The sequence below is a fragment of the Zea mays genome, chromosome 7 (genome assembly GCF_902167145.1).
Source record: "Zea mays cultivar B73 chromosome 7, Zm-B73-REFERENCE-NAM-5.0, whole genome shotgun sequence".
Taxonomy (NCBI): Eukaryota; Viridiplantae; Streptophyta; class Magnoliopsida; order Poales; family Poaceae; genus Zea; species Zea mays.
In genome coordinates this window covers 149995213-150016444 of record NC_050102.1, presented here as the reverse complement: position 1 = coordinate 150016444, position 21232 = coordinate 149995213, and the positions used below count along the sequence as shown (strand labels likewise).

Genomic DNA, 21232 nt, shown 5'->3' with positions numbered 1-21232 from the left:
CCCTACCTCCATTAGTCGAATACATTAACAAACTTTATTTAACGATTCAAAGTAGACAATAGTACGCGCCATAAAATAGACTGTACGCGCCATAAAATAGACTGGTTCGGTATGTCAAAGCTCTTCTAAAAAATCAGAGTTGGAATCAGCAGGAAGAAAGCCATGTAGCTGTTGGTCTGCGTTACAGAAATAAAAGAAGTGTTGGAATCAGCAGGAAGATCAAGCATATTTGCCACTGTTCAATACCACAAACTGTATAAAGGAAGCCATGTACTGCCTGTTCTATGAACATGTTCAGTGATTAGTTTCAGTAAGAAGTCCAGATCATTTGTCGCCAAAACTAACACCGTCCTGGTTTCAGGACAGAACGAGTAGAACTAAGATCAGAACATACATCTGTTGGGAGTTATGTGAGAGAACTGAACTACTATTCTTCTGCTCTTATTCAAGCACTCCAAGAGAACTGACAAAAAGAGTCCCCAGGACGATGTCGTCACCTCTGTAAGATGTGTGTTCAGATCATTGTCCGATGTTCATTTTTGTCAGAGACTTTGCTGCTATCTAACACTCTTGGAGCATGCAGATCTGGGTACCACAGATGCAGATCGTTGTCTGCTGAAATTAAACCACTCTGTTTTCAAGAGATCTCCCAAGTTACCAACAACTGCACATGTCGCGAACTGGCGTGGATGGAAAGGGGGTTTAGCAGGCAGTACAATGCTAAGAAGCTCATCACAGAGAGTGCGGTTGTAACATTTATCAACACCACTACCAAATTTTAAAATCAAAAGAATTAGTACCAATGTGGAGAGGTTGATTTCACTTTAAAAGAAAAGAAGAAAAAACCTAAGCTTACAGCTGTGCGGTCCTTTTAGCTGCATAATCCAACCATCCATCCGGCCTCACATCCAAGTATTCCCTTGTCAATACAGTTGTCATGTTGCGGTACTGCGACCATATTAGTATTAACACGAGTAACAAGAGCAAACATGTTAGTCTAGAAGAATGTACTAACCTGTTCCCACAATAAGATAGTTTCACAGACATCATATTTGTATTCTAGAGGTTCAAAAATCTTGAACTGAGCATTATACTGCAAAAAAGCTCAAGAATATCATCTCAGATGAATATTTAACTCATGATTCTGGATGAGGAATAGAATCCATTGACCATAAAAATGGGAGGAATACTGACCTAGGTGCTATTGGTCCCTTCAGGAAGTTTAAGTACCAGCTTGCAGTGATCAATAATATGTGTTGTGAGACCAAGTCCTCTGCTAGCCTAAAAAAAGACGAGATTTCAGAAGATAGAAGATGATCAAACAACAGAAGAAAAATAAGCAAGCAAGCTTTGCACTGCCAGGCAGAGGAAATGTTGCATATAGTCGCAAGACTTTTATGTCTTGAGAAGATTTATTAAAATGAGCTCAAAGTGGATGATTATTTTGCCTCCTGTACTCATGTGGAGACACAAACACCAAAGATAATATATGAAACAAATATCAAGCAATGAACAACAGGCTATCAGAGATAACAACGGGCACAAAAGTTTTCAGCAATGAAAGACAGCCTATCAGAGATACCGAGATCAGCCGGACTATCCATATGGACCTTGCAACAACAAATACAAAATGTGAATGCCCAGTTACCCAATACACATATCCATAACCAAGGAATATGCTCTGCACTTATCACAAGAAAGATAAAGAGAACTGAACAATTCCTTTACATAACATGAAATGATACTTGTTTCATGAAACGATACTTGTTTCTAAGTCAAAGTGAAGAATGATGCAAAGCAGCAAAGTTGCCTTAAGAAATTGGACAACCATATATGATGCTCAATCCACTGAATGTACAACAGCTCCAACCACTTTTCTTCTGCCTTAGCCGGGACACGAGGGCAAAGCATCTAAAAAAACATCAAGGATTGTATGCCTGCAAAGTAAATATATCAATTGGAACGTGTAACTGTAACAGATGAAAACAAGCCATGAACTTACCATTTCACGCTTACGTTTCATTGCAATTTGCTCACGTTCCTGCTGTCGCAGACTCGCAGCCTTTCACTTTCTTCACGAACCTTTTGCCCAGCCTACAACCAATCAATTATTTCAGTATTCATATGCTTAAATATTTTTTGTGATTGAATCTATAACATCAAGTTACATAGTTAGATGCTACAACTTATAGAGAACACAAAATTCCTTGGAAATATAAAAAGCATCCGACTGTGTGCTCTCAACCACAGTACATATTGTTATATAAAATGTGCTAACAATTATGAAGGGACACTGACCTTAAGATAGCCGATTCTGTATGTGATGAAAAAGGGGTAAGAAGCTAACCAATCAGAAATAACCTTGCACCTCTTAGACGAATTCAATAATGTAAACAGTAAACAAGATGATCAAGTCAAGAATAAAACCTTCAAAAAGACTTCAGTCAATACACGCTTAATTTACTTATTGATCGCTGCCATTCGAGCAGCTTCAATCTCATCCTGAGTAAGAGCGCAATAATTTAAACAAGAGCCATGTTGATACTCAACTTAAAAATGTCCAAAAAATGACAACATGTTGTTCAATGATATGTTCTACTTATTCTGCAACACATAAAAATAGCAAAGTTGATTATTATTTTAATCAGTATTGCTGCTCATGATAGGTTTTTCCAATAACTGGCGTATGGGCATAACAAATCTGTAGGACATAAATGAGTCATTGTATAACAAAATGTTTACATGCCCTCATTAGGTTATTTAAAGGCACTGGAGAAATATTGGACATGTCTACATGGAGAGCTGGATAAGGAGGCACTGGAAGGTGGAGTCAACACCGTGCTGCAGGTGGCCATGGACATACTGGTGTTTAAATTATAGGAACACAGATGGATACTCAAAGGAAAAAGTATTATTTCATACTGGTATTTAAAAAGGTTGTTTAAAATGGAGGATCATACATTCTCTCCTATGGAAAAATCATTTTAGCATTTGTGTTGAGGGACAATTCCAAAAAGAACAAATTCAATGAGATATCCTTTCTCAAAGACTCAAAGGATTTGTACTTACCATAGGTATGTCAGCAATATAGATGGACCTGCTATCCATAGTCTTTAAAAATTATGATATGGTAATGCAAGTAACAACTGGCATGCTAGTGAACAGAATAAGAAGACATACTTGGTGTTGAAGAGTAGTGATCAGTTTCGAAAATGTACTTCCACTTGGATTTTAAGGCATAGCTAACTCCCCTAATTGCTTCCACTTGGATTCATTTGACATAGCTAACTCCCCTAATTGCTTCCACTACTCTTCAACACCAAGTATGCCTTAAAATCCATGGATCCATTTGACATAGCTAACTCCCCTAATTGCTTCCACTTGGATTCACTTTGCATCTCAGTAGCAATTGCCTGCAAAGCAACTATTATTAGAAAACTTTGGGGAAAAATAGTTTCTTCAATACCCATCAAAGAAGATCGAAAAACACCTAATTGCAGGCACGGATTCAGTAAAGGCTGAAAATCTATGAACGGGATCAAACATAAATAAGTGTACACCTATAATTATCTGAAGAGAAGGGGTGGCATACCTGTTGGGTCAACATCCACAAATCTTTCTTATCGAGATCACATAGACAGCTCCACATGCAAGGAGCATGTACATGGCAATCTCCTGGAACAAAATCAGATCATCCCTTTCAATACTTGGGTCTGTCTTCGTCATGACAACAACACTGCCATAAACCAAAAATAGAAGGGCTGAAATAGACAAAGGAATAAGAATGTGATACGATTCAGCATGTGCGAGAGCAAGTCTCGGTATTCGTGACACTCCTTGCAAGCAAGGTATTCAACATCTAAAATGTTCATGATCTCAACAGTTATACAACATGTTATATAACATATAATATAGCCACCACTAACATAATAGTTGGGTAGGTTTATGAGAACTGCGCCCCATTATATATTAAGCAGAAAAAAGAAATTATGCTCTCTGCAGTGTACTGATTACTGCACTTATTAGCTCAGATGAATGGACTGGTTCATCACTTATTTGAATGTATCAGTAGCATTTATCTACCAATATATGTGGCGCTTCAACTGCATAATGAGAGGTATCAGTGAATGAATTTCTAAGCAACTGAACCTTGCCTCCAGAACTTCATCGTTGTGATCAGTCAAGATGACCACTTTGCACAAACGACTGCACAATACACCAATAATGCATACAGGAAGTCATAATATAGTCAGTTTTCATAGAACCAAACAAGGAACATGCAATTTTGCAATGGTGTCAACAAGCAAGTAAACCAAACACGGACCTTTTAAGCAGCAGGTCACCAAATTTGCTTGTACAGGTATCACCAAACAAGAAACACCAAGCTAGAAGCCCTGAGCAAAAGACATTTGTCGAAGTAAAACTTTAATGTATCTTTCAAACACCATCAATAACATGAGCTAATTTCAGCAAACAATGTGTGCAGTGTTCATAAAAACATCTATGAGCCATTGATCCTGGAATGAGATTGTGCAAAGATCTTTTGTGCCCATCATTGAGTTTGTCGCAGTTCTGTTATATTAGTATACAAATTTTAAATATAATATATTTTTATTCTTTAATATTCAATCTCCATTCCAAATAAATTTTGTAGTGATTTATATATGTTGAGTCAACATTAATTGGAAAAGGTAATGTTAACTTTTCTTGGAAACGATATAAACTTCTAAAGTTCACTTAAAGCATCAAATAGATTGTAGACTACCAATTTCAGACAGTGGTTATATATTAAGAAATTTACCTTGTGGATTATATTGCCTTCTTTCACAAAGTGACAAAATTCAAATATGTTTCTGTTATCGATGTCAAGAGAAAACAAGAATTGGTTTGTGGTCATATTGACAGACTAAGATTCTGTTACATGTGATTTGTACCTAGGAGAAAACAGTAAATATTCCAGACAAAATCCCCAGCAGAATAAAGTATGTTACCATTCTTTGTAAGTTTTAAAAATAGAAAAATTCACAATAATGGATAGGCAAGATTCACCATATGTGTCATATTGACAGACTAAGATCACATGTAAGTCTGAAGGGAGGTGGTTCAGTTAAGATCACACGCAAGTTCTAACTATATACAATTAGTTGGCTTCGAAATTTCAGCAGAAATCATGTTTAACTGATGGGCTAAGCGGTCAGTGCTACTTAAGCATACTTTTATAATTGAATACCTTAGAAGGGGATGCTGTATTTCTAGTCTTCTGGGTAGCAATAGCTTCATCGTGGGTCATGAGCCCATGAAAATATCTCCTAATCAAGAGCTTCTATGCACCACCACCTGACTTCATTTTTTCTGAACAAACTCAAGGGCCTCCGTGCTGTTAGTCAAAACAGCCAGGTTAACCAAAAAAATGTAAAGTTTTTGCTCCAAACTAAAATTCAGAAACTCACTTCTGTGTGCAACGAACAAGCTCAATGAAATGGAGACCTAGCAGACCAAACTGCATAACCATATCGTTTTGCAGCCGGCGCAGGTTGACACGGATGGAGCGAGGCAGTGGCGCAGGTGGCCGAGCGGAGACAAGATGAAAGAAAGTGCTGGGCCATACGCCCATACGGGCGACCTGGCGAGATGGAGTGTGCGGCGGTGGTCGAAGGCCACGGGTTGGTGGAGCCGGCCACGACGCCGGGGATGTAGGTCGCAGCGAGATTTGGACGAGGCAGACGTGCGGCGATGGGCATGGCATGGGAGTGAGAAGAGGCGGCAGTGAGCCGGCGGCGTGTGAGAGAGAGGAGCACGGAACATCCATAGGTCGATTGAAGATAAAATTTCAGGTCCGGTCTAGGTGTCGCACGCGCATAGGGCGACACTGGCGGAAACGCGGAGGAGGTCTCAATTCCTAGCCGAATCGACGAGCAGGGGGCAGGGAAGCGGCGGATCTAGAGGGAGGCGGCATCGGAGGGAAGCACGGTGGAGCCACTGGCCTCGACGAAGATGACTACGGGCCGGTGGTGGCGAGCCTTCAACGACAGCGCCTGGATTACCGCCGCCGCCGGTGGCTCCCTCGTCGTCGGAGGGAAAAGAGAGGAGCTCTCTGGAGTGGCACTCCACCGTGAAATAGTCGCTGCTCCAGCGGCCATGGCTGTAGGTGGCTACACCGGTGTAAGGAAAATGGACCCCGGGCCATTTGGCTAAGTAAGTTTTGGTGTTTGATGATTAACACAATCTGTGGACTAACAAGTTTCCTAGTGTTTATGTTTGTAGTTCACAGGATGCGAGAACTACTTGGACTAAGGAATTGAGGAAAGCAACACCTCAAAAGAAGACATTAAGAAGATCAAGAAAGTCCAAGAAAGGAGGCGTGTGCTGCCTGCGGACTGTCTGTGCGTGGAGCACCGGACTGTCCGGTGCCCACACGCCGGACTGTCCGGTGCACCTGGAAACTGCAGCCCAACGGCTAGTTCCAGGTGGCACCCGGAGTCTGCGGCGCCAACGGTCACCTGCTCTGACAGGAGTCAGACAGGCAACGGCTAGGCGCACCGGACAGGCTACAGTGCGCTGTCCGGTGCACCACCGGACTGTCCGGTGCACACCGGACTGTCCGGTGTGCCGCAGAGAGCAGCAGCTTTTCTCCAACGGCTACAATTGTGTTGGGGGCTATAAATACACCTCCAACCGGCCATTCTCAAGTGTGGGAGCCCAAGCAACATACCAAGGCATATTGTAGACATTTCTAAGTGCTCATACACCCAAGTGCTTAATAGAATCACTCGGTGATTAGCGTAGGTGCTTTGCGAAGTGCTTAGGTTAGTTAGACCGCTTTAGCGCTTGCTCTAGGTGAACCCTAGTTAGTTGAGTGAGTTTAGACAAACCACACAACCCCTCGGCTCTTGCGCGAGCCATTGTAATTGTACCGAGTGGGGCGAGAGTCTTGCGAGACCGTGACAACCGCGTTTGTGTCACGGCCGCCACCGTGTACCGGAGGGAACGAGGCCCGCGGCGTTTCGGCCGGAAGCTCGATAGTGGAGACGGCGGGGAGCGTCCGAGAGGAGCCGGAAGCGGAGCACCACTTGCGCGTGGAGAAGGCCCACGGCTCTCTACGGAGTTACTCGACCGTGGTGCTTGGCCCTCGCGTGGGCTTCCCTTTGCGTAGGGGCACCAACGAGGATTAGTCGGGACCTTGCGCGGTTCCGGATACCTCGGTAAAAATACCGGCGTCATCCACGAGAGTTTGCTTCTCTACTTAGCTCTTTACATTCCGCATTTATATTGAGCATTTAAGTTTCAATCTTGTAGTCATACTTATTTAGTGTAGATTGAAACTTAGCCTTTTGCGGTAGAGATAGCAACACTTAGACAAAACCTAGTTTGCACATTCTAGTTTTGATTACTTGCATAGGTTTTGCTCTAGGGATTTAATTGTGGCCTAGTTTAGTAAAAGTTTTAGAAGTCCTAATTCACCCCCCCTCTTAGGCGTCACCCGTATTCTACAATTGGTATCAGAGCCAGGTTTGGCTCATTTGAAACGCTTTAGCTTCACCGCTAAAAGAGCCGACGCTTTTTAGAGGAAGGGATGGATACCCATAGGCCACCACACTTCGACGGCACTAACTTCTCATATTATAGTGCTAGAATGGCTTGTTACCTAGAGGCTGTTGATCTAGGTGTTTGGAGAGTCACTCGTGACGGGATGAAACCCCTCAAGAATCCCGAGAAACCCACCACGAGTGAGGAAAAAGAAATTCATTTAAATGCTAGAGCCAAAAATTGCTTGTATGAATCTCTTAGCATGGATATTTTTAATCAAGTATTTACCTTGAAAACTGCTAATGAGATTTGGCTAAAATTGCATGAGCTCCATGACGGCACATCCAATGTCCGTGAGCAAAAACATTGCCTAGTCTTAAATGAGTATAATTCTTTTGCTATGAAAGATGATGAGCTTGTTAGAGACATGTATTCTCGTTTGAATCTAATAATCAATGAGCTCAACTCTATTGGCATTAATAAGCTAGGTGATGCGGACATTGTGAGGAAGATTATCTCCCTGCTACCACAACAAAGATATGGGAGCATCATCACCATCCTTCACAACATGGAGGACTTGAGCAACATAACCCCGACCATTGTGATTGGGAAAATCGCGGCTTTTGAGATGTCGCGAAAAATGAGTCGGGGAGAGGAGCCAACTTCCTCAAGGCCATATGCTTTTGCATGTGATGAAAGGAAGGGCAAAAATAAGGCTCCCACTCCAAGTTCCTCAAGTGAAGAAGAGGAAGAAGAAGGAAGTGATGATGATGAAGATAATCAACCATGCACATCATCCTCCGAGGACGAAGAGACAATCCGACGCGTCGGAAAGGTAATGGGGATGATCCGCAAGATTAATCTAATGGGTGTGCCCCTGCAGGTCGAGGATCTTCTCTTTAACATTGACAGGAAAAAGCAAAGGAAGAGAGGATGCTTCGCATGTGGGGAGAAGGGCCACTTCAGGGACAACTGTCCAAATATGGCCAAACCCAAAAAGGAGAGGAGCAAAGGCAAGGCGCTAACAAGTGTTAGAACGTGGGATGATTCTTCAAGTGAAGATGAACCTCCAAGGACGCGCAGCCACCGGTCCTCGTCACGATCATCACGGTCATCACACAAATGCCTTATGGCAAGAGGTAACAAAAGCACTCCATCCTCTAGTGATGAAAGTAGTAGTGATGATGAAGGTGAGGGAAAAGCCTCTCTAGATGAGCTTGCGGAAGCCGTAGAATTTTTCCAGGATGTTTGCACTAAGCAAAAAGCTCAACTTAAAACTTTGAAAAACAAGTTGGTTAGCTCTCAAAATGATTACAAAGGTTTGCTAGAAAAATTTGAAACTTTTGCAAACTTAAATAGTGAGCTATCAACTAAAATTGAGCTATTGGAATCTAGTGCTCCATCCACTGCTACCGATGATAGCCTTATTAAAAAGAATGAAAGACTTAAGGCTAAGTTAGCTAGCTCCCAAGAAACTATTGAAAATTTGCTAGAGAAAATGGAAATTCTTAGCATACACAATAATGAGCTAACTACTAAGCTAGAAAACATTGGTAGCACCCCAGCAGCATCTTTAGTTGAAATTCCTGAAATAATTAAGAAAGATGCTTCTACTTCCTGCTTTGATTTAATTGATGATTCTAACCCCTGCAACCAAGTTGTTGTTGAGAATATTGTTGTAGAGACATGTTCTGATGAGGTTGCAAAGGAAAATGAACAATTAAAGCAAGAAGTGGCTCGTCTTGGCAAGGCTTTGTATGACAAGAAAGGCAAAGCCAAACAAATCCGACCTCCACAGGATAACACCACTGCGGGAGTGAACAAGCCTGTAGAGGGAGAAACTGTGATTTGTAGGCTGTGCCACAAGGAAGGCCACAAGTCTTTCCAATGCAAGGCGATGACCGGGGATAAACAAAGGCAAAAGCTCAAGCAAAAGCCATCAAGCAAAATCTCCAACACCTACATCAAAAAGGTGAACAAAAAGGATGCTACACCATATTTGATCAAGAAGAAAAAGAATGGAAAGGTGATAGCAATCAAGGCCAACAAGCAAGCCAACAAAGGAAAGGGGGCCAAACGCATCTGGGTGCCAAAGGAAATAATTTCAACCATAAAAAGCACCAAGAAGGTTTGGATCCCGAAAGGGAAGTGAGTAGACCGAAGGTCTGCGGGATATTTGGAGACTTGGCAAAGTTGGGATGTATATCATGGGATACATCATATTGGATCAAGTTTATTGCCAAGTGGGTTAGTGAAAATTTTGGACCCAAATTTCCCACCCATGACTAAGGTAACTAGATTTATTGTATCTCTTGTTTTTAGATATGCGTATCTATTTACCTTGTATCTAGTTTACCTTTCTTGCCTAGTATTACATTTGTTATTTACCTTTGTTTTAAATTATGCATACTAGGTGAATCATATGGTAGGATTGCTTGTTTTAAATTCATACACTTAAGCAAACCTACATGGCTTAAAATATTTATTTAAGCACGACACATAGCTTCTATATCACTCCATAGTAAATGATGCATCAATTGAAAATTTTGATTTCTACAAGTTGTATCATTTAACTTATATGTGCCAAAGCTCGGATTATGGATAACCTACCCCTCTTGATATCAAATCAAAGTGCATGTCTCCTACAAGTATTCAAAAACTTGTATGCACACTTTTAGGGGGAGATTACTCTATAATCTAAGACTTTGAGACTAACACTTTTTCAAGTCTATTTCATGTGATAGTCTCATTGTAAGAAAAATGAAGTCCCCGGAGAAAGACAACAATCTTCCACTGCATATCTCCAAGAACTGTAATTTTACATCATTTACACGTCTTCTCCGAAATTTGGTTAGACTACAATTTCACATCTTATACTTCCTTGTTGCTATAAATGCATAAGTGGTTCAATCATATTCTGTTACCTATGCATAAGGGAAGTTAGTCTTTTCAAATCATGTCTTGCACCTCTCTAATTTTCACATGCTTTTTCCTAAGTAGAAGATCTCTATCAGGGGGAGTATTTCTTCGTCTCTAAAAAGGGGAGAAATTTCTTTCTAAAAGAGAACACTCATTTAGGGGGAGCTTTCATATGTTTTTGTTCTAAAGGAGCTTTAATTTCTTGAGGGCAAGTTTTATTTTACTTCCTACATACTTTTAATGTCTTCCTTTTCGGTGGTTGATTCCAAAGGGGGAGAATTTTAGGGACCAAAGCAATGAAAAATGTATCAAACACCAAACACCACCAATTTAAAATTTTAAATTCTGCAAGTGCCCTGTCAAGTGGTTTTGGTTATTTGGTCCAAAATAGGAAGTAAGTGAATTATGGAGTTAGGGGGAGGCTTAAGTCCATAATATCACACTAAGGGGACAATCATGCATCCTAACAAGTAGATTGCATATTTATACTCAAATACTTGTATTATTTGCTTGCTTTGGTTGTGTTGTCATCAATCACCAAAAAGGGGGAGATTGTAAGGAAAATGGACCCCGGGCCATTTGGCTAAGTAAGTTTTGGTGTTTGATGATTAACACAATCTGTGGACTAACAAGTTTCCTAGTGTTTATGTTTGTAGTTCACAGGATGCGAGAACTACTTGGACTAAGGAATTGAGGAAAGCAACACCTCAAAAGAAGACATTAAGAAGATCAAGAAAGTCCAAGAAAGGAGGCGTGTGCTGCCTGCGGACTGTCTGTGCGTGGAGCACCGGACTGTCCGGTGGCACACCGGACTGTCCGGTGCCCACACGCCGGACTGTCCGGTGCACCTGGAAACTGCAGCCCAACGGCTAGTTCCAGGTGGCACCCGGAGTCTGCGGCGCCAACGGTCACCTGCTCTGACAGGAGTCAGACAGGCAACGGCTAGGCGCACCGGACAGGCTACAGTGCGCTGTCCGGTGCACCACCGGACTGTCCGGTGCACACCGGACTGTCCGGTGTGCCGCAGAGAGCAGCAGCTTTTCTCCAACGGCTACAATTGTGTTGGGGGCTATAAATACACCTCCAACCGGCCATTCTCAAGTGTGGGAGCCCAAGCAACATACCAAGGCATATTGTAGACATTTCTAAGTGCTCATACACCCAAGTGCTTAATAGAATCACTCGGTGATTAGCGTAGGTGCTTTGCGAAGTGCTTAGGTTAGTTAGACCGCTTTAGCGCTTGCTCTAGGTGAACCCTAGTTAGTTGAGTGAGTTTAGACAAACCACACAACCCCTCGGCTCTTGCGCGAGCCATTGTAATTGTACCGAGTGGGGCGAGAGTCTTGCGAGACCGTGACAACCGCGTTTGTGTCACGGCCGCCACCGTGTACCGGAGGGAACGAGGCCCGCGGCGTTTCGGCCGGAAGCTCGATAGTGGAGACGGCGGGGAGCGTCCGAGAGGAGCCGGAAGCGGAGCACCACTTGCGCGTGGAGAAGGCCCGCGGCTCTCTACGGAGTTACTCGACCGTGGTGCTTGGCCCTCGCGTGGGCTTCCCTTTGCGTAGGGGCACCAACGAGGATTAGTCGGGACCTTGCGCGGTTCCGGATACCTCGGTAAAAATACCGGCGTCATCCACGAGAGTTTGCTTCTCTACTTAGCTCTTTACATTCCGCATTTATATTGAGCATTTAAGTTTCAATCTTGTAGTCATACTTATTTAGTGTAGATTGAAACTTAGCCTTTTGCGGTAGAGATAGCAACACTTAGACAAAACCTAGTTTGCACATTCTAGTTTTGATTACTTGCATAGGTTTTGCTCTAGGGATTTAATTGTGGCCTAGTTTAGTAAAAGTTTTAGAAGTCCTAATTCACCCCCCCTCTTAGGCGTCACCCGTATTCTACAACCGGCATGGACGACAGTGAGGAGGAGGCGACGACAGCGTGGGCGCGTGGAGGAGAGGAGGCGCCGAATCGACGAGCAGAGGGCACAGAAGCGGCGGATCTTTGGGAGGCGGCATTGAAGGGAAGCGCGGGGGAGAGGATACGGTCACGGGCTGTCGACACCGCTCAGAGCTGCATTAGAATTCGATTTCGGGTCCGCGCCTAACACGTGTCAACACCTGATATGGAAGGATTCCGTGAAGTGCGGACAAAGCTCCAAAACGCGTGAGGTTTTAATAACTCCGATACTAAACGATGACAGCAATGGTACTAATTTGTGCTTGAGATATTATTATTGGTTAGTGACTCTAACCAGTAATAAAATGAGGACATTACTAGTACTGGTTAGAGCCAGGAGTCAATACTAATACTCACTCCAGTTCAATAGAAAGAGAGGTGTTCATGATGATTTTTTAGGAAGGTGTTACCACATTTTTTTCAAGATATTCTTGTATTCCGTCATTTTGAAGAAATTAGAATCTACTTAAAAGAACAGGCTATTTGGTTTGGAATTTGATATTCCACCATTTTTCAATGTTTAGATATAGATCTATCTCAAATTCTTAGGATGAGGGGTGGAAATTGAATCTATATATTACTAGCCTGTGTTTCTACTCTACAACCTATAACACACTTTTGGCTCGCTCCCCCATGATAGAAATGTAGCATATACACTACCAGAATTGTCTCTTTGCCAAGTGTCTCAAACACTCGGCAAATAAAAGCAAAGAATCGCAAAAAACCCAGAAAAAACAACGATTTTTTAAGAATAGGCTATTTGGTTTGGAATTTGATATTCCACCACTTTTCAATGTTTAGATATAGGGCTATATCTCAAATTCCTAGGATGAGGCTGGAAAATGATTCTATGTATTATTAGCCTATGTTTCTATTCTACAACGTAGGCCTCGATTTCCATCATCCTGACTGCTCGATTGAGCATTTGGAGAAGAACGAAGCCCTCTTTCATAGTGGCATCCTTGAGATGGTTCATCATGTCGTCGATAGCTCTTTAGTCTGTACTCTATTGGCAGGTTGAGATGAGAGAATGTCAAAACAGGGCCTAGGAATTGAATATGTAGATGTAGAGGGCTTACATGGAGGTCGAACCCACCATGACTTGCATGCTCTCCACCAGCAACAACGTGGGGCATGGGCGACAGATGTGATGGTGAGTGGGGAGGGAGGCAGTGCGAGGCAGCCGGTTCGGGTCGCGGTGGGGAGGCGGTGTGGGCGGGTTGAAGATGTAGATGTAGAGGGCTTGCATGGAGGTCGAATCCACGATGACTTATGTGCTAGCCATCAGCGACGATGTGGGGCATGGGCAATAGATGGGATGTTGTGTGGGGAGGGGGTGGTGGTATAGGCAGCCGGTTCGGGACTTCGAGCCGCAGCAAGGAGGCAGTGCAGACGAGAGTCAGTTTACCGGTGGAAAGAGAAAGGGGGAGGAGAGGTACCGCCAGATCCACCCGCTGAGCCACCAACAACGATGAGGGGAGGTACCTGCTCCAGATGACGCACGTGCCAGCGCTTCCACGGGGCTTGCTTAGGATGACGCGCGCGCCGGCGCTTCCACGGTTGCTCCGGATGACGCGCGCGTCGGCGCTTCCGCGAGGTTTGCTCCGGATGACATGCATGCTGGCGCTCCCGTCTCTCCGCCATGCACACTTCTTGGGTAACCGGAATGGGTGGTTGAGGGAGAGAGAGGGATGTGGCGACCTCCAGTCGAGGGGGTGTGGGGCCGAGGGCCGAGGCTAGGGAGCACAGGCTAGGTAGGCAGACACTAGAGGCGGTGGCTGCTATGGCGGGCACGGAGGTACCTGCGCGGGCGTGGGGGCGAGATACGTGGGCGGGGGCAGGGACACGATGGAGGCTGGGCGAGATCTGCGGGCGTGGCCGGCAGGGACACGATGCCTGCGCGGGCGTGGAGGAGAGATACGTGGGTGGGGGGAGGGGCACGACGGGGGCTGGGAGGATGCTTCCTTGCATGGGCGTGGGAGGGGGCGGGGGCACCCAGGGTGCGGCCAGCGGGGGCAGGCATGGCGAACGATCTGGGCGAAGGGAGGCAGCGGGGGCAGACATGGGTGAGGGCGAGGTGTGGACGCTTTCCTTATCTTCTTCATAGGAGTAGTATAAAAGAATACATAAAAATATTTATAAATGGTTTGGGAGCGAAATTTAATTTTTAGAATTTTTTGGCTTTTTGTTGCTCCGACAGTAAAAAATGGCAACTTTAAAAATCTAGTCCACGTGGTGCTAATTGAATGTCATGTATGGACGATACTTTCTATCGAAAGCCAAAATGGCGGGCCGCCCGTTCTTATCAGGCGATAGCGTAGTCACTCGCCCAAACCACCACGTCACCCAGGGCGGGCGATGTTGTCCTGGTGATACCCCCACCATATGAACCACCATAATTGTGTGTGACGTTGGAGTTGTGAACCATGCAACTTGCAAGGGCAAAGGCACAATAGAGAGAGGGCTATAGAAATGATAGGTCATCTGGTCGAGCGAGAGGAGTATAGATAGCCAGATAGACTAGGCCCGCTGGGAAGCCTAGCACGGTCCATAAAAGCTGGAACTAGCCTGGCCTAGTGCATAATGCATCGTGCACATGTTGACGTAGTTCAATGCATCGTGTCATTGTTGGGTGGTCACTTTGGCTATAGTGTTGGTCTAGGACCGACATGATTTTTAGGCTGACATGAAGACGGCTCGGCTTGTTAGGGACCCCTCTAGCCTCTTCCGAATATTCGATGGGAGGGTGGCCTATATAAGCCACATCTGACTTCTGTCCTCTCTCGCCTCTCTCAAAAACCTAGCCCCTCATTCGCCTCTCACTCTCTCAACTTCCCCTCTTTGGCGGTGATGAGCGACACTTCACAACTCTGTCGTCCATGACATAACTCTTGATGTCATCGTCCTTCGTGTCCCTCACCGACTTCCTTCCTTGTCCTCTTTATCTCTCTCTTCCTCATCTAGTTGTTCCCGCCAGCCTCAACCTTTTGTTCGACGTCCTTGTCGGTTACTCCGGTGTCATCTCATCATCTCCTGAACTAGATCTATGTTTGGTCGACCTTGCTAGCCGTGATGTGCTTTTCAGGTAGCGACATGATATATCATACCTAGATCATTAGTGGCTTGTTTGGATCATAACGACTAAAGTTTAGTTAGTTTAGTAACTACAAATCTAAACAGGAAGAGTTAAAAGTGACTGAAACAATAAAAAAATATTATTTTAATCACTTTTAGCTCCTAAAGTGAAGCTAAAGTTTACTCGATATGTTTTAGCTCCTGAATCCAACCAGGTCTGGAGTCATACTTTTGTTGGCTCGTACGAGACCCAAACAATATAGAATTGCGACCTAATCAAATGATCGATACTATACTAGTCTCCTACTAGTATAATAACAAAACATCTGGTTTTTAATAATAACAATCAAATCTCGCGACCAGTGAGACCGAGGACGACATAAGGCTGTGGTACAATATAGCGTCTTTTCCTATCGTTGTGCCCAATAATTGTCGTTCTTTTTGACAAGTTAATTATTTGTATCTTTATATATATATATATATATATATATATATATATATATATATATATACACACACACGCGATAGAACTTTTATTAAATAGATATTTAAGTTTATTTTTTATAATAAAATTATTTACAGGCTAATATATCTTTACATTTTTTTTGAATTTGACAACTTCAATAGATATAAATATAAATAGTATAACATTAACTATTTTAGGATGAAGTGAATACGCTGTTAGAGCAACTCTAAAAGAACGTGTAAACTAATCCTAAAACAGATATTAGTGAAGAATAGTGATTTTTCTTACTCCAACAACTCCCTCATTCTTCTCCTAAAAAATTAGCGTCTCGCATCCACAATCTCATCTCACTCATATTTTGGTGTATTCTATCCCTCCCCAATCCATTCCTCAACGTATTAGATCATCCACAGCCTCTCAACGACTGTACAGATTACGCCACATATCATATTTAAAGTAACTGTTGGAGTACCTATCATAATTCACTCTTAAAACTTTTTAGTTTACTCTTAATAATCAGTTTTTGGGGTAAAATTTTTAACATCCTTTTGGAGTTGCTCTTAGGCCAGTCATAGTGGGAGTTTCCTATATCTAGCGCAACAATACCACACCATCAAATATGAGATTAAATTAATGCAAAGATTTATTTCGCAGTTTCATATGCTGACATATCACTTAAATCTTCCATATAAATGACCAATGGAAGGTTATCGAATATGTTGAGATAAAACAAATTACTCTTAGTGTCAGTTTTACACGATTTTCAAGAATTTGAAAATGAGTTGATATAGTTTCATGGGACCACAAAACTTTATTTCACACACCCCTGCCCTAAATTAAAATTCGTTTTAGATTTTAATTGATTCAGATTTTAATTGATTCGTACAATAATTGATGTATACGTTATATATATATATGTCTAGATTCATCATCATATACTAATAACTTACTTACACCTGTTGAATAATTAGACAAATTCCAGATTAAATTCCGAATATAAATCATGACAAAATCACAAGCACTGAAGTAAAAAGTCAAATCAGATGATGCGTACTGATTAGACATACTGATTGATGGCGCACGCCGGAATCAGCAGGGTCGACGACGTCGAAGTAGCGAAATCAGCAGGGTCGACGAGGTCAGAAGATCACGAGCAGTCGCGTGAAATATGCTTCCCAAAAACCTTATTCGGCCTCTCCTGGTGCAGGATCTAGAAGGCGAAGGGTTCCGGAGACCTGCTCTCCTAATCGCAGATGCACCTCTGTGATCGGGATGAAGAGAACTGGAAGGCGGCTCAGCTGTGAAGAGAGGCGAAAGCGAACTGAGATGATTTGGAGGCTGGCTGCCGTGCTCCTTTTATAGGGCCGAGTCTGCGACCCCTGGTCTTATCCGCCCACGAAAATCTCGCAATCAGTTGAGATTTTATAGCGATCGGTTAGGATAAACGTAACAGCCAAGAAACCAAAAAATCGAACAGCAAAAGGTAGCCGCGCCCCCGCAAGGCGAGGGACCGGATTTCGGCGGACCATTCACGCGCATGTCGTGCGCCCGCGCCCTTCGCCCCGCCCCGCCCGCCCCGGTGAAAGTTCCCTTTGCCCGGGAACAGGATCTGGATGTCGCCTAGAGGGGGGGTGAATAGGCGAGTAAAAAATTATCACTTTAAAACTTTAGTTCTTACTCTACTCAAAGACCAGATCGCAGTGGAATGAAAGATCCTTCGAGTAGGTTGCAGCGGAATAGAAGATCCTGTCTCAAAATGCCCTGCACTTCAAATATAACTTGTACCACAGATAAGTGTTGAAGTGCAGATATAAAAAGTGAGTAAGACAGAGAGTCAGCACACAATACAGAGCGAAGCACACAGACGCAGGAATTTATCACGAGGTTCGGCCAAGCCTGAAATGCTTGCCTAGTCCTCGTTGGAGTTAGCCACACCTGGGCTTGGAGTCTATTTCAACTCCTTCCTCCGTTTGCTCAGATCTGTCAGTATGACAGATAGAGCCTTCCACTATGTTGAGTTGGGTTACAACAAAGCCGCGGTTGCTTACAATCTTCTTGACAGCACTCCGGCAGAGTAACAATGTGCTCAAGACTTTGCTCTAGCTCTTTGTAGCACCTCTCCACTCTCTAAAGGCTTATAACTTTGCCTTCACACAAACTAGAGAGATTTACACAAGAGGGAGAGAGAGAATCGATCCGAGTGATGTATACAATTGTTGGCTGCACTTGTGTTGTTGTTTGAGGCGCCTAGGGGTCCCTTTTATAGCCCCAAATGGCCTAGGAGTCGTTAGAGCTTCATTTGGAAGCTCCCAGCCTTCCCTGGTTGCGGGTGCACCGGACTGTCCGGTGGCGCACCGGACAGTGAACAGTAACGGATCTGATTGACAGTTTTCTTCTCTGGAACAGCTAGCCGTTGGTGCACCGGACAGGTTACTATTCACTGTCCTGTGCACCGGACAGGTCACTATTCACTGTCCTGTGCACCGGACACAGCTACTATTCACTGTCCTGTGCACCGGACGCTGCGACTATTCACTGTCCTGTGCACCGGACACAGTTACTATTCAATGTCCTGTGCACCGGACACAGTTACTATTCACTGTCCTGTGCACCGGACAGAGTTACTATTCACTGTCCTGTGCACCGGACAACTACTATTCACTGTCCTGTGCACCAGCCAACAGCACACTAAGTGCTTTTTCCTCCGTTCTTTCTCCGTTTGACTTCAACTTTTGGGAGGATTTTCCTGAGACTTAAACAAACACATTTAGAGTATAATCTAATTGATTTAGTCCTAGAAACTTACATCTTTCTTGTTCTTCTCCTAGCTTTTCTGTTTCTCCTCCAGCAGAGCTCAGAATGGTACTTTCTCTACAGAAAGAGTTAGAGAGCAAACCAAAGCACCAAACTTGTAGTAAGAGGTGTATGCAAAATGGTTGAACACTCAAACCTTACATACTTAACCTTTTTCATCGTTTTACCCAATTTGGCTTGTTTGAGGTCGATGTTGGACTCTAAACCATCAAGTCAACTTAACTTGATCTAGATTGACATATCTGAGCCCCAACCCCCGTTCACTTCTCGAGCTTGATCTTGAGCCTTATGACTTACACCACATAATTGTAGATGTTACCTCATTGGTTGTAAGTCATGTCCTTATGTAGTGATCCTTGATGCACCATAACTCTTCGTAACTCGATCAACCTTGACTTTGCAAGTCTTCTTCTTCACCCCTGGCTTTGGGTTCCTGGTCTCCTTGACCTTCTCTCGTGCACTCGGTACCTCGAACCTCTTCTTGCCTCCATCCTTGGCTTGATCGATTGTCTCTGAGTTACGCACACCGAGTCTCACTTAAGCAATGTCCATCTTACTTGTGATGTCCATTATATATAGATAATCCAGTCTTTGGACCATCACACTTGTTCACTTGTGTTGAACCCTGTTAGCTTTGCATTAAGCACCTGTTCAACACTTGTTAGTCCTTTAATTGGGTTGTCATCCAAACCACCAAAACCCAGAAGAGAGCTTTCACCCGGCCCGGCGAGCGAGCGCGCGCGCGCGTGGCTCTCCACACTCTCTCCTCTCATCCATGACTTGGTGAGTGAGTGTGGCTTCCATATTTAAGCTAGCTCTACTCCACTAGAGCTAGCAATATGGTGCTATTGGTTCCACCTATCCTCTAGCCATCCACTTGTATGGGCTTTTGAGATTTTCCTGGGATTTATTTGAATTTCTTAATTGGGCCAAGCCCATAAATCCTAACAATCCCCCACCAGATCTCAAATGCCCATCTGCAGTTTTTGCCACTGTTCACTACTGTTTAATATACTAGTTTTTCAGCAGAGACTGTTAGGTTGAACTTCCGCCTAGAACTCTAAGCTACACCAACCCACAACTTGGACAATGGACTATGCCTTGAATTGCAAGTTTTGCGTGAATGGGTTTCACTTGAAGTCATGACCAGTACTTGGCTACCAGTAGTCCCCTTCTCGGGTGGAGCATATACGTCGTACTCCAAGGTCTCTTCATGAGTTTACTAGAGATCACCCAAATCTCATAGACTGCGACGTTAGACAGTCTAACTCATATAGGTGTGTTCTTTCAAAGAATGTTCTGCAGGATAACATCTTCGCTAATACAAGCCAACAGAACACATTAAGGCACAAAGCCAGCCTGCCTTACAGCATTTGAGAGTATTGCATCTTTACTTAGAGAGGGTCAAAGGTTACTCTCCTCAGTTCACCAATGGCTTGTTCTTCCTAGGACCTAATTTACGGGATCTCCGATCACATAGACTGGGTTTCCACCATGGCAACTTTATTCAGGTCTCATACCCATCTCTCTCGATGCGATTTCTATCACATTACGTGGTAGTCCCTTGGTAAAAGGATCTGCCAGATTTTTATCTGTTGAAATATAAGTCACACTTATAACTCCGGAGTTTCTCAACTTTCTGACAGACTTCAATCGTCTTTTGACATGTCTTGATGACTTTCCATTATCCTTAGAACTCGTCACTTTAGCAATCACTGTCTGATTGTCACAGTTCATAAGGATAGCTGGTATTGGTTTCTCAACCACCGGCAAGTCCATCAAGAGTTCACGCAACCATTCTGCCTCAATGGTTGCTGTGTCAAGTGCAGCTAGTTCGGCTTCCATGGTTGACCTCGTCAAAATGGTCTGCTTGCATGACCTCCATGATACCGCACCTCCACCAATAGTAAAGACATAACCACTGGTGGCATAAAGCTCGTCTGCATCAGATATCCGGTTCGAATCACTATATCCTTCAAGTACTGCATGCTGACCAGAATAGTGAATTCCATAACTCATTGTACCTTGCAGGTACCGCATAACCCGCTCAAGTGCATGCCAATGATCAGTCCCGGGGTTTGACATGAACCTGCTCAATTTGCTCACAGCAAACGAGATATCAGGCCTTGTTGCACCAGCAAGATACATGAGTGAACCGACAATCTGAGAGTATCTCAATTGGTCTAAACCAATTCTCTTATTCTTTCGCAGTGTCACACTGGGATCATAAGGTGTTGGAGAAGGTTTGCACTCAGAGAAGCCAAATCGCTTCAAAACCTTTTCAACATAGTGAGATTGCGAGAGAGTAATCCCACCATATGCCTTAATCAGCTTGATGTTTAGAATCACATCAGCTTCTCCCAGATCTTTCATATCAAAACTCTTTGATAGAAAAGACTTGACTTCATTGATCACATCAATGTTTGTGCCAAATATCAATATATCATCAACATATAAGCACAATATAACTC

General features: G+C 43.6%; 1 long non-coding RNA gene across 15 annotated transcripts; it reads right to left on the bottom strand.

The window, feature by feature from the left end:
• Positions 1-236: 236 nt before the first annotated feature.
• Positions 237-14365, bottom strand: LOC103633098 (uncharacterized). Of its 15 annotated transcripts, XR_002263689.2 has the most exons (10): positions 13892-14364; positions 5231-5377; positions 4325-4394; positions 3593-4206; positions 2428-3413; positions 2299-2314; positions 2003-2094; positions 1195-1937; positions 857-1093; positions 237-768 (listed from the first exon to the last, which is right to left on the bottom strand). It is a non-coding gene; the product is annotated as an uncharacterized lncRNA (long non-coding RNA). The 15 variants fall into 15 exon arrangements; XR_002263685.2 differs by having other exon boundaries at positions 2003-2502; positions 3181-3413; positions 13892-14365; XR_556324.3 differs by having other exon boundaries at positions 857-948; positions 1016-1093; positions 2003-3413.
• Positions 14366-21232: the final 6867 nt, after the last annotated feature.